The sequence below is a fragment of the Orbicella franksi genome, chromosome 10, assembly GCF_964199315.1.
Source record: "Orbicella franksi chromosome 10, jaOrbFran1.1, whole genome shotgun sequence".
Taxonomy (NCBI): domain Eukaryota; kingdom Metazoa; phylum Cnidaria; class Anthozoa; order Scleractinia; family Merulinidae; genus Orbicella; species Orbicella franksi.
In genome coordinates, this window is record NC_138154.1 from 21,657,479 (window position 1) to 21,670,682 (window position 13,204).

General features: G+C 40.5%; 1 protein-coding gene and 2 pseudogenes across 24 annotated transcripts in view; all 3 read left to right on the forward strand.

The window, feature by feature from the left end:
- The window catches only part of LOC145500211 (uncharacterized), a 7,720-nt pseudogene extending 7,181 nt beyond the window's left edge, over nt 1-539 (forward strand).
- The window catches only part of LOC145500198 (uncharacterized), a 22,098-nt pseudogene extending 8,949 nt beyond the window's left edge, over nt 1-13,149 (forward strand). The window contains exons 2-13 of the transcript XR_014051025.1: nt 565-822; nt 994-1,221; nt 1,733-1,975; nt 2,770-2,997; nt 3,335-3,592; nt 3,758-4,000; nt 6,272-6,592; nt 7,027-7,056; nt 9,390-9,550; nt 10,591-10,959; nt 11,508-11,608; nt 12,039-13,149. The product of XR_014051025.1 is annotated as an uncharacterized LOC145500198 (transcript). The remainder of the gene's footprint in view (nt 1-564; nt 823-993; nt 1,222-1,732; nt 1,976-2,769; nt 2,998-3,334; nt 3,593-3,757; nt 4,001-6,271; nt 6,593-7,026; nt 7,057-9,389; nt 9,551-10,590; nt 10,960-11,507; nt 11,609-12,038) is intronic.
- Nucleotides 1-13,204, forward strand: part of LOC145500187 (uncharacterized) — a 111,689-nt gene that overhangs the window by 75,624 nt on the left and 22,861 nt on the right. The window lies entirely within an intron of this gene.

A 13,204-nucleotide genomic window follows, 5' to 3' on the forward strand; every position in this document is an offset into this window, starting at 1 on the left:
CAACAGTCTTTTAGCTCTTCATTAAAAACCTAACACAGCTTTTGTTCCCATCGTTTCCAGCATCCCAGAATACTGTCGTAAGTGTTAACCAAAGCATGTCTCAATCCTCAACCGAGTCAACATCATCCAAACTAAATGTGTTTAGCCAATCAGACAATATATCAGTGGATAAGTCACTAATCCCAAGCCCAGCTCTAAGCGTCGTCCACTATTGCAGAAGTGTCCAGCCACGATGGTTTCTTCTCGTCAGAACGATTCCTCGTCAATGATTGAGTCAATAACTTTCTTTGCATACGTCAGTAGATTCTCCTACGAGAAGTGAACAAATAAGAGCTGTTCAGCACGAATTTAGAAAATATAAGTTAATAAGCTTTTGTCAGGTCCGTATCACTGTAATATAATTATTTCAAATAGTCACAATCCGTGACAAGGGTCAAAGATGGAAGTTTCGCGTTTCTTCATTCGCACGACCAAATATACCGAGATCCACGTTTTCTAAAAACTGCTTAAGAGTATAAATATTCAACACATTTAGAGCTAAATTGCATTTTGTGTTCTTTTAAGCTTCTTCCAGTATGGTTGATGCCATCCCTATGTGTATTTGTCCTTGTGGTTCGACTTCAACGACATCACAAAGTGCACTGTTGCTACATCATTCAACAAGCGGTGCGATGAGTACATCCAGCACTTTTCAGCAAAGCTCTCCATCCTTCTATATCTTAACGACCACTGCAACCAATACAACTAGTACCTCTGCCTCTTTGAGTTCTTCTATATGTTACTGTCCCTGCAGCACAACATCTTCAACATCTTACATGCTGTGTAAGTATGTGTATCGAAAGAGATTAGCTCACAGCCAAAATTTCCTACCGAGCTGAAATGTGGAAAACGCTATGAGAGTTGGCAGCCTATGAATAATGTAAAAGAAGTACTGCAGGATCACCCAAGTTATTCAATGATTACTAACTTAGATTTTGTTCTCATCTTTCCCAGCATCAGAGAATATCATGACAAATTTTACCCAAAGTATGTCACCGTCTGCAGCCGAGTCAAAAATGTCTAGCCAATCCAAAAATATATCAGCCAGTGGGTCACTTACCCCAAGCCCAGCTCTGTCTCTGGCAACAAGTGCGTCAGCAATTGCAGAATTGACCAGTCAGGGTGATTTCGTCTCTTCTAACTCCACGACGTACTTGGGTCAGGACGCTTCGTCGTCAATGGGTGAGTCGTTAACTTTCTTTCCATGAGTCAGTCGATTCTCTTTCAAAAAGTAAACCAGAAAAATTGCAAGGAGCGTGGCTGTTTCTCAGAGATTTAGAAAATCTCGGTTATTAAATCGGCGGGAGGAGACTTACATATGGATAATTATTCAAAACAACGTGATCAGTGACAATCCATGTCAGCCGTCATAGATACCACACGAAGTTATTAGCGTGATTCATTCGGATGGCCTGTCATGCATCGATCAAGGCTTTTTAGGACTGCTCTAGACCATTAATGTCCTGCCTCTTTGAGTTCCTCTGTATGTTATCGCCCCTGCGACACAGCATTTCATCTTACGTGTCGTGTAACTATGCGAGTCGAGAGAAACAGTTCATAACCAAAACTTCTTGGAGAATTGAAAATATTTATTTAAAGATTTGTCGTCTACACATGAGATAATTCCGGCAATGTAGAGTCTTTAAGCATTTCATTCGAAACCTAATGCAGATTTTGTTCTCGTATTTTCCAGCACCCCAAATTATCACATCAACTCTTATCCAAAGTATGGCGCCGTCGTCAACACAGTCCACATCGTTCAAACCCAGTGTGGCTAGCCAATCAGACAATATATATGCCAGTGTGTCACTTACCCCAAGCCCAGCTCTGTCTCTGACAACAAGTGCATCAGCAGTTGCAGAATTGACCAGTCAGGTTGATTTCGTCTCGTCCAGTTCTTCGACCTACTTGAGCCAGGACGCTTCGTCGTCAATGGGTGAGTCGTTAACTTTCTCTCCATGAGTCAGTCGATTCTCTTTCAACAAGTAAACCAGCAAAGTTAAAGGGGGCGTGGCTCTTTCTCAAAGATTTGGCAGAAATTTGAAAAATATAGGTTATTGAATCGGCAGGAGGGGGCTTATATTAATATACTTATTCAAAATCAATGTGTTCAGTGACAATCCGTGTCGAGCGTCAAAGATACAACTTAAGGTAATTCGCGTTCTTTCATTTTAGGTACTTTATTTAGGTATCAGCAGTTTTTATTCGTGTGGCGTAATTTGTATCGATCAAAGCTTTTTAAGCCGGCGTTAGAACATCAACATCCATCTCATTTAGTGTTGAATTAATTACTTTATTCGATCTTTTTGGCTTCTTCCAGTATGATTTATACCACCCCTATGTCTATTTGTCCTTGCAATCCTATTTCAGCAAGATCACGAAGTACTTCGTTGCTATATCATTCAACGAGTGGTGCAATCAGTACATCCAGCACTTCTGACCAGAGTTCTCCATTCTCCTACATACTAACGACCACTGCAACCAATACAACTAGTGCCTCTGCCTGAGTTCAGCTCCTCAGTATGTTATTGTCCCTGTAGCATTACATCCTCAACATCATACATCTCGTGCTAGTATGCGTATCGATAGAGATTAGCTCACAGTCAAAATTCCTATCGAAATGAAATGTGAAAAACAATATAAGAGTCGGCAACCTATGGGTAAGGATTGCAGAATCCTCCAAGTTATTCATAAAATTGTTAACTCAGTTTTTGTTCTCATGTTTTCCAGCGTCAGAGACTATCATGGCAAATTTTACCCAAAGTATTTCGACGTCTGTAACCGATTCAAAAGTGTCTAGCCAATCCCAAAATATATCAGCCGGTGTGTCACTTACCCCAAGCCCAGCTCTGTCTCTGACAACAAGTGCATCAGCAGTTGCAGAATTGACCAGTCAGGTTGATTTCGTCTCGTCCAGTTCTTCGACCTACTTGAGCCAGGACGCTTCGTCGTCAATGGGTGAGTCGTTAACTTTCTTTCCATGAGTCAGTCGATTCTCTTTCAACAAGTAAACCAGCAAAGTTAAAGGGGGCGTGGCTCTTTCTCAAAGATTTGGCAGAAATTTAAAAAACATAGGTTATTGAATCGGCGGTAGGGAGCTTATATTGGGATACTTATTCAAAATCAATGTGTTCAGTGATAATCCGTGTCGAACGTCAAAGATACGACTTGAGGTAATTCGCGTTCTTCATTGGGGTGGGCCTGTTATGCATCGATCAAGGCTTTTTGGAACTCCTCTAGACCATTAATGTCCATCACATCTAGTGTTGAATTGTATTCTGTGATATCTTTTTAGCTTCTTCCAGTATGGTTGATGTCAATTCTATGTGTATTTGTCCTTGTGGTTTTACTTCAACGACATCACAAAGTACGTCGTTGCTGTATCATTCAACGAGTGGCGGAGTCATTTCATCCGGCCCTTCTGACCAGAGTTCCTAAATCTTCTACAACGTAACGATCAATGGAAACAATACAAGTAGTGCTTCTGCCTCTTTGAGTTCCTCTTTATGTTATTGTCCCTGCAGCCCAGCAACTTCCACATCTTACATGTCGTGTAAGTGTGGGTGTCGAGAGAAACAGTTCAAAGGCAAAATGTCTTGAAGACTTGAAAATATCTATTTGAAGATTTGCCGTCTATACATGAAAGAATTCCAGCAATGCAGAACCTTTTTCCTTTTGATTGAAAACCTAATGCAGATTTTGTTCTCATATTTTGCAGTACACCAGATTATCATATCAACTCTTAGCCAAAGTATGTCGCCGTCGTCAACGGAGTCCACATCATTCAGACCCAGCGTGTCTAGCCAATCAGACAATATATCAGTCGGTCTCTCACTAACACCAACGCTACCTCTACCTTTGACGACAAGAACGTCAGCAGCTACAGAAGTGTCCAGTCAGGGTGGTTTCTTTTCGTCGAGTTTCTCTTCGTTCGTGACTAAGAGCGCTTCCCCGTTAATAGGTGAGTCAATTACTTTCTTCGTCGAAGTGCGAGCCAGGAAGGTAACCAGCAAAAGCCGCTGCTTGCTTTTAAAGGGTTTTTAATATTTAGAAAATAGGTTTTTTTGAATCGATGGGAGGCTGGTATTGGGATAGTGAATTAAGATTAATGTAATTTTTAACAATCCGTTTCAAACATTTTAGGCACTTTATGTAGGTATTAGCATTTTTTTTTTTTTCCCGTGGCCTGATTTTCATCGATCAAGGCGTTTTAGAGCGGCTTCAGAACATTGACGTCGATCATATTTAGTGTTGAACTACATTCTGTGATCTTTCTAGCTTCTTCCAGTATGATCGATGCCACCCCTGTGTGTAGTTGTCTTTGCAATCCTACTTCAACGAGATCACAAAGTACTTCGTTACTATATCATTTAACGAGTGGTACATTCAGTACATCCAGCGCTTCTCCTTTCTTCTAGATCTTAACGATCACTGCAAACCAATACTACTAGTGCCTCTGCTTTTTAGCTCCTCTGTATGTTATGGTCCCTGTAGGACCACATCCTACACATCTTACATGTTAAAATTTGCTGGAGAATTGAATGGCATATGTTAGGGTTTGCTGATTCTGTGCATGAAATTATTGCAAGAATGCAGCGCGGAGTGTTTTTGCTATTCCTCTAAAATCTAACGTAGATTTTGTTGTCACGTTTTCCAGCATGCCAGAATACTTCTGCAAATGGAGACCAAAGTATATCTTCGATTTCAATCGAGTCGTTTTCATTCATTCTCAGTGTGTCTAGGCAATAACATTAAGCCCAGTTCTGTCTTTGGAGACAAGTAAGTCAGCAATTGCAGAAATGTCAAGTCAAAGTGGTTTCACTTTGCGTCAAGTTTTGCTTAGTTCTCGAGTCAGAACACTTCCTCGTCAATGAGTGAGTTATCTTTCTATGTATGAGTCAATCGATTATTTTTAGGCAAGCGAACCAGTAAGGGCCGTTGCTAGTTCATAAAGGCTTAGCAAGAAGTTAGAAAACGTACGCTGTGGAACCAGCTATCGTCTGTATTGGTAGAATTATTTACCATCAATGTGTTCAGTGACATTTTAAGCGTGAAAGATACCAGTGGTAAATATTAACTTTTCTCCTTTGCATGACCTGAAATGCTTACGTCAACCGTTTTTGGGAACTGCTTCAGAGCATTAATATATAGATCAAGTGAGTCAGGAAAGGTCGTTGTTACTTTCCAAACGTGACGGGTGGAAACGAAGGTAGTTTTTAACGCAGTTTTTTCGCTTCTTATTGAAGAAGTAGTTTTATGGACCCTATCTGCGGGTCGCTCATAAGCGTCCTCGATACGGACCGAAGAAAGCGTTTCTATGAAGTATTTATTCATGTGGCTCTTATAAACTACTGCAGAGAAAGCGATGGCTTTTCGCGATCCATTCTCGCTTAATGCGCGTGCAAAAGGTACAAACACTTTTTTTCAGTTTTTATTTCACATCCGGGAAAGTTCTGCCAATCGTGAAGAACAATACTTCACTTTACACCGAATTGCTTTTTTGTTTGTGTGTTTGTGAGATGTTTAGAAAAATTTATTGCCCGAATGTCTTTTGTGGAAAGTCCATCTTAAAGGACAGTATTGTCAAATTCGGAGCGTTTACAAGATTCTCCTTTGTATTTTCATCCCGCTATAATCACAATGTGTAATACTCCTTTGAAAGACGTAATAAGAAGAACTTACAGGGATCTAGATTAAATGCATTAGCCTCAGCCTATTATCATATCTATAACAAAATTCTCCATCGTGATTGGTTCTAGGCGCCCTTATTTGACACGCAATTGGCGCTCGATCACGTGGGTGTCCAATTACAGGTATCAAATTTGAACTTTTTGCAGTTGGATACCTGTAATTGGATACCCACCTGATCCGCCCGTCAGTTAAGCGCGCTTTAAGGGCATCCCTCGCAATGTTTTCTACAGTTTTAAAAATTTATGAAAAGCACTTCAGACGTGTTGGCTCAAAAGAATTTCTCAGAAGACATTTTTAATTCCGAAATTTGTTATAGATACGATTAATTAGTAATTGGTCGTGTCGTGCAATTCGGGGGGAAATCGTGCTTGTAATTTCAAATCGACCTTAGTCGCGCGATTTCTCCCTGAATTGTACTCCACTCGATCCAATTACTATTACTAATGCTATTATTGGATGATTCAAGACGTCTCTGTCATCAAGTGTCTAAATACTCACATCTCCTGCTTGCCTCAGCTTTTTTCTCGTTTTATTCAAACAGCTAAGGCATCCAGTAATGTCTCGCAAACTGAGAGCCCAAGTGTATTCTCGACAAGTGCATCAGTGAATGTCTCTCTATCAGTCACTGTTAGTGGACCGTCTTATTCAAGCAGATCCGAACCTTTGTCTCACAGTGTCACGGCGCGTCTCAGCCAAAACGTGTCAGTCAGTTCAAGTGCGTCACAGTCCCAAAGCTCAGCTCCATCTTTGTCGACAAGTGTCTCAGCAATTTCAACATCGGCAAGTGAAGATGGTTCCTTGTCTACAAGTCCCTTGAAGAGTACATCTCCGTCAGTGAGTCAGACCATCTCTGCATCAAAGAGTGAGTCCTTAAGCCTCTAGTCATTAGTCAATAAATGTGTTCGTTTTCCGGAGTATAATAAACCATTGCAGTGCACCTAGGGTTTCCTATGTTACTAAAAACATGTAACCCACAATGGATCAAGTTTCGGGGAGAATGCCCGAGGGATCATTAAAGCACGACAAGGCATGGCATGGCATGGCATGGGATGGCATGGCACGGGCATAGCATGTCATGTAGGGTTTGGCCTATCACAGCATTACCCTTACACTTACCTTAACAGAAAGGAGCAAATAATCTATAATGACTGACTATTACGATATAAACGAGCTAGCACTGTAATACAACCACAGCTGTGATCATTCTGGCAATCGTTGTTACATTTAACGTTTGTGACGCCAAAATTTAATATCAAAACGTTACTAATTTGTACTGTCGTTTCGTCCTTGCCTTAGCTACAATGGCTGCCGTGCAATTTAGTGTAGGTAAGTCCCTTGTTTATTGATTACACACTGTCTCATTATCTACATACACATTTGCGTTCGAAAGAACGCAGTTCTAATCGCGTAATGCGGCAAAATTCCAGATTCCGTGTGTGTATCTGGGGACACCAATTTGCCCCCTCCCCCCACCACTTCCCCCCCCCCCCAAAAAAAAAAAATTCTTCAGGGGCGATTGACGTGATCTCCAGGTTCGTCCATGTGCTTTCTTTCGACTGTTACGCAACAATGCGGACTTTCGAGTGTCAAGGAAGCTTATTGTGGCTCTAGCGGCTAAGTTGTTTATTTAAAGTTTGAAGTCAGTGATAATAGGCTGATTTAGCAAGAGAACGGGAAGGTCACTTGATGACGGCGCGCGCAGTACAAATACCCAAATATGGTCAAGTTAGAACAGAATCAAGGTTATTTAGCATGGCCTGCAGTCGTCATTTGACGCTCCCGTCCTGTTGCTAAATCAGCCTATTGACATTTAAAAATCTTGTAGACTGGCAGACATGTCTTCAAGAAATGTGTACGTGTTCTCATACGAACAGAAAGCTGTAGTTTGGCTGCGTGTTGTGTACCCTCATGTCTTAAAGAGGGAAATGTGAAGTTTCACTTCGCTGGCCTAGATTTCTGTGCGCAAATAATGTAGCATAAACCCAACGGAAGTGTTTACATAGGAGAAGAATTCAACTCCCACAGGATTACTTTGGTACACCAACATGTCCTTCGTTTCAATTTTTCGGAACTGAAATTGCTCTGTAGCTGTTCCGCCAAAGCCAACTCGTGTTCGTAAACATAATAGTTGTCCTAGTTTTGATGATAAAAGCACTTCATCTCGCACACCGACGGAACAAGCATCGTTTGTGTCGATTTGCACGGTCAGTATAAAACATGGACTGCGGACTGCGGACTGCGGACTGCGGACTGCGGACTGCGGACTGCGGACTGCGGACCGCGGACCGCGAAGACAAGCAATAAACTGCAAGGCTGATACTACGTGAAAAACGTTTCGAGACACCAACATGACAAGAACCGATAAAGTAGGATCGCAACAGTGGACAGCTGTTTCGCCCTTTTTGGGGCTCATCAGCCCTGTGTAGCGAAGATATGTAACGCCAGCCCAACAGCCAACGCACATAAATTGCAAAATGACCCGTGCACTATATCAAGTTCCGTACTTTGAACTCACTTGCGCCCCGAAACACACGTTGCCACATCACATGTTTCGGGGCGCAAGGAGACAAAGTGTCAAGATTGGTGTCTCGAAAAGCAAAAGAATAAATGTGGCTGGACAAGGCCAGCCTAAACATTTAAACATTCAACCGCATGGCCAGTACCATGCTTAAAAAACGCAGCGTATAGGATCTAAAAACACCTACGGTCCGAAAATAAACACAGACTCGGATATAAAACGCGGACTTCGAACTAAATGCGGCCTACCAACTGCAGTCCGTGTTTTTTACCGACCGGTCGTAACTAATATTACGTAATACACGAATAAACGAGAACAAACCCTCTCGTATGCAGGGGCGGACTGCGGACTACGGACTGCGGACTGCGGACTGCGGACTGCTGACTGCTGACCTTGGTATTAAACTTGGGCTAACCATTACGGACTGGGTATAAACACAGACTCGGATATAAAACGCGGACTTCGAACTAAATGCGGCCTACCAACTGCAGTCCGTGTTTTTTACCGACCGGTCGTAACTAATATTACGTAATACACGAATAAACGAGAACAAACCCTCTGGTATGCAGGTGCTTTGCGATCAATTCGTTTTTTTTTTTTCTTTTTTTCTTTTTTTTTTTTTTTTTTCGCTCCTGCTGGAGGGAGGACAATTTCACGCCTACCCAACAGCTCAGGCACAAAATGCTGTTCCTAGAATTTTTGCTTTTTCAACATATCAAAACCTACCAATACTCGAACGCACTCTTTAATCTTTATTACTACTAGTTGTATAATTATGAATACTGCTGAATACCTCATACTGTATTCACATTTTTCGTTTTCTTGTCAGCTGCGACAACTCCAGCTCCAACAAATGAGTACACATAATATCAATGTAATGGTTCTTTTTATGTCTGTTAATGTAAACGATTTTATGGTTCTGCGAGAGGTACTATTCCGTGAGGTATATCTATATCGTGTATTACTCTCAAGTGTAAGTAAATGCCTTGAAGCTATTATCGAGCTTTAATTGGAAGGAAAAGAAAGTTTGAGTGTTGTGTTCTACATGTTTAAGGGGCTATTACGTGCAACAAACTATATATAGCTTATCTATTTTTATTGGTGTTTTTTTATTATTATTATTATTATTATTTCACTGAAGCCGCTCCCAATGAGAACAATATGTACCCATACGGCCCGCAGCAGAATGATAACGAGTTTGGTCTTGAAGACTCTCCATACGTCTACTCTGATCATTGCTTGAGGATCGACACGGATTGGACTGGATTTCCATTCTTCTCGGAGAGGCATTACAAGCTGTATGTAAGTATAGAGTGTTTGACATATTGGCATCCCCACGTCGATGTCCCAAGCCAATCTTGAGGGTGTTGAACTCTTTTCGTATGTAAACACTTTCTTTCATTCTGTTTGTGGATATTCATGTAAGTCTATAGAACGTTTCACTTTCATTTAGCAAAGTGAACAATACTCCTCTATAGAGCTTACGTGGTGACTCTTAAGTGCCTCGTTTCTTTCTGGAATAAAACATGTTCCTAGATGGATTAGTCTGCCATCAAAAAGCAGTAATTATAATAGATTTCTTCTCCATAGGGAAGTAAGATACATTCGATTGACTTAAAGGAGCTATCTCACGATTTGGGCACCTTGAAACGTTTAGCCTAGATTTTTCCTAGATTAACGGTGACGAATGGTCCTTCAAAAGCCATGGGTCTCGCAAAATTTTCGCCGAATTTCACGGGTCTCGCAGTCTCGTATTTTTAGCGGTTATGTGCGTCTCGCAGTCTCGATTTTTCTCACGAAGCTGCCTCGCAGTCTCGATTTTTTTCAAGGCTAAGAAAGTCGCGAAGTACCGATTTATTTATATTTTTCATATAGTTAAATGACATCTAAACATCTTAGAACCCATACGGCTCAAGCTCGCGCATTTAAAACACTTTGAAGTCTCGCTGTCGCAATTGAATAACTCAAAATGTCTCGGGCTCGCAAAGAAAAACGCTACACTCACCTTCTCCCAAAGTCTCGCATTTAGCACTTACCACCCTCTTAGATTAGTTCGTCGATTTTAATGCAAGTAAGTCTTTTCCATCCTCAACCATCCATGTTCATTTATGGTTTATTGTTGTCTCTCGTGTTTTTCTAATTAGTAAACTACTATTTTCAGGTTTTCTTCAATTTTTAGCTAATTTTCTCCCTGGCCAAAAAGACTTAAAATGCCGTGACTGAGCTCCCTTAAAGACAGAGATAACCAATAATAAATTCGTCCGCACGTGTAATGCTCGCCCCTTGCCAAATAAGAGTTGATGTGGTGTGCTGAATCTAAACACCTTTCCTTTGTTTTGTAGATATGCCGCAATGGTATAATGCAGTTGAATTATGAATGGAGCTGGTGGTGGCCGCGGAAGTTTGGTGTCTACTGGTGGCTGAGAAATATGGCAATTATTGCACCGTTCTGGGCCACGACCGATACGTATTTTGCCTTTAGAGACGGTCATTCTAAGGTGTATTATCAAGTGTACAGCCAAACCAAGGAAAGCTCTTCCGAAATCCTCAAAAGGGCCTCACAAGATGTAACACGCTATGACGAGGGTGACAAATTTGCCAACTTTGCTGCCAGTTGGGTTCTTGTCGTGACCTGGCAGAAACTCTGTCCATACGTCTATTATCCATATTACTACTACTATGAAGAAAACGTTCCCTTAAACTGTCCCTGGGTAAGCATTTCTTTTTCTTTTTTCTTCAGCTAATCTTTGATTAACTCACCGAAACAGTGAATAGTAGAAAATTTGCCAACTTTGCTGTCACTTGGGTTCTTTTCATGACCTGGCGCATGCTCTATTACTACTATTACTACAACAACTGTCTTTGGGTAAGGCGTCTATTATCCATATTACTACTACTACCAATGCTATTACTATTAGAGAGAAAACGTTCCGTTAAACTGTGGGTAAACATTTTCTTTTGGGGGGGGGGGGTAAACATATCTTTGTCGTCTTTCTTCTGCTTATTTTTGATTAGTAGTTTGCGAAAACAGTAAATCGGTAGAGCTTTTTGTACGTTCAGATGGAGTAATCAACTAATAACTGGATGTTCCCATAGCGTTGTTCCAAAACTGCTCGAATTGCTGGACGTGCTGTTTCATGAACTATCCGGAAATTTGATGATTATTATGGGAACTTGCTCTTCTTGATCAATGACACGGGTTACTGGATTTTCTTGCATTTTCATTTGCAATCTTCCTTTACTTTAATTTATCTTTCAGAGTAATACTTTTCAAGCTGTCATAATTACGGGTGGATTTAACACATTTTTGATGTACAACTACCCTTCTGGTGGAATTCAGTGGGTGGTTCCAGCGGATCCGTAAGTTGATTTGCATTGAATCAATCAGCGTTCTCATGAATGAAATGATTTAGGCTTATGCGTCTCAAGATTGGCCATGGCTTAATAGTGGAAATCAATCTATCAATCAAGTTTCCCGTCCGCCTAGCCATCGATCGAATCCAACCAGCCAACTAAGCCTACAAAAGTTTTCTGAGTTTTTTAAAAGACTCAAATTACAACGTACAAGAAGAATTACAATTACAATTAAGAATTCGAAATGATAGTTTATGAAGACATATTTGTATTTGGATCCATGGCCAGACAAGTCCGCATTGTTATTTTGTTGTCATTGTTGGTGATGATGATAGCTTTTTCTTGCTATTGTTGTTGATTTTGTTGTTGTTGCTCGTCTTGCCACTGAGGGGGTAAGATAAAAAGTATTCAAATTGTGTAACTTTGATTCTTGCAGGGAGTATTACCGTTACTGGACCAGTTACTACGGTCTTCCTGTCGCTGGGTGGAACGCAGGAAATGATGGCAAAGATTATTACAACCACGAAGCGTGAGAAGCTAACTTTACTTTTATATTAGTGCGGTGAAGAACAGCAGAGCTAGAGAGAGTTTAAATATAGGGACAATTTCATACTATTTCTTCCACTACAATAAAACTCTTATTCTGTGCTAACTGCAGCCTTAAGGGCCCATTAACCGATTTATGCGCGCGCTCGCGCGCGTTGCTAAGGAGGTGAAATTTCACTTCCGGTTACTTACGTCAGCCTGAGCGCGGAAAATAAAAACAACACAATAACTTCCAAATTCGCTTAAATTTTAGATGTTTTTTTTGTGTGTTTCACAAAACGCAAAGTAAAAAAAGTACAAGCAGAGACAAAATAAGAAAAAGACAGAAAAACAAGAGCAATAGAAGGAGAAAAACTAACTCCGTGTGGCTTTGTTTGATCTTACCGAAGTGCGCTGGTAGTGTAAACTGCGCACGCGCTGATAGGGTAAATTCAGATATATATCGGGCGCACTTCCGGTTTCTTTAAATGCTAAAGGAAACGCGGTTTTTCATTGAATCCAGCCTTTTTCGACGGATTTCGATCAAAACCAACGTTAGAAAGATAGCTATGCATTCCTTTTTCAAAATCATGTTTTTTTTAGAAAATTACGAATTTTTTAATATTTTGAAATTCTCTCAAAATCTGACCTTTCAGAAATGAAACAAAATTTATGCATAGCGTAATGGGGATTTAAATTAAAATATTAAATCAATGAAAAAAATCCCGATAAAGTAATTTGCCTGGGAGCCTTTGTGTTTTTTCAGTATTAGTCACATGACCATGGGCGTGGCCTGATGACGTCATCACTAGTGTTACTAATCATGAAAAAGTTAAAACACATGAAATAACTCTGAAGTAACTAAAAATGATGAGGTTATATGAGAATAAATTTTCCTTAGCAACGGCTCAAAAAGATCGGTTAATGGGCCCTTAAGACATTACAAAAATGAATCATTTTTATACAAGTATGATATAAAACAATAGAAAGTAAAAGTATGAACTTTATTTTCGTTTTTTCTTATTTCAGCTCGGCTACATTTGCAATGTATAATCTCGATAACAAGAAAGGAAATAC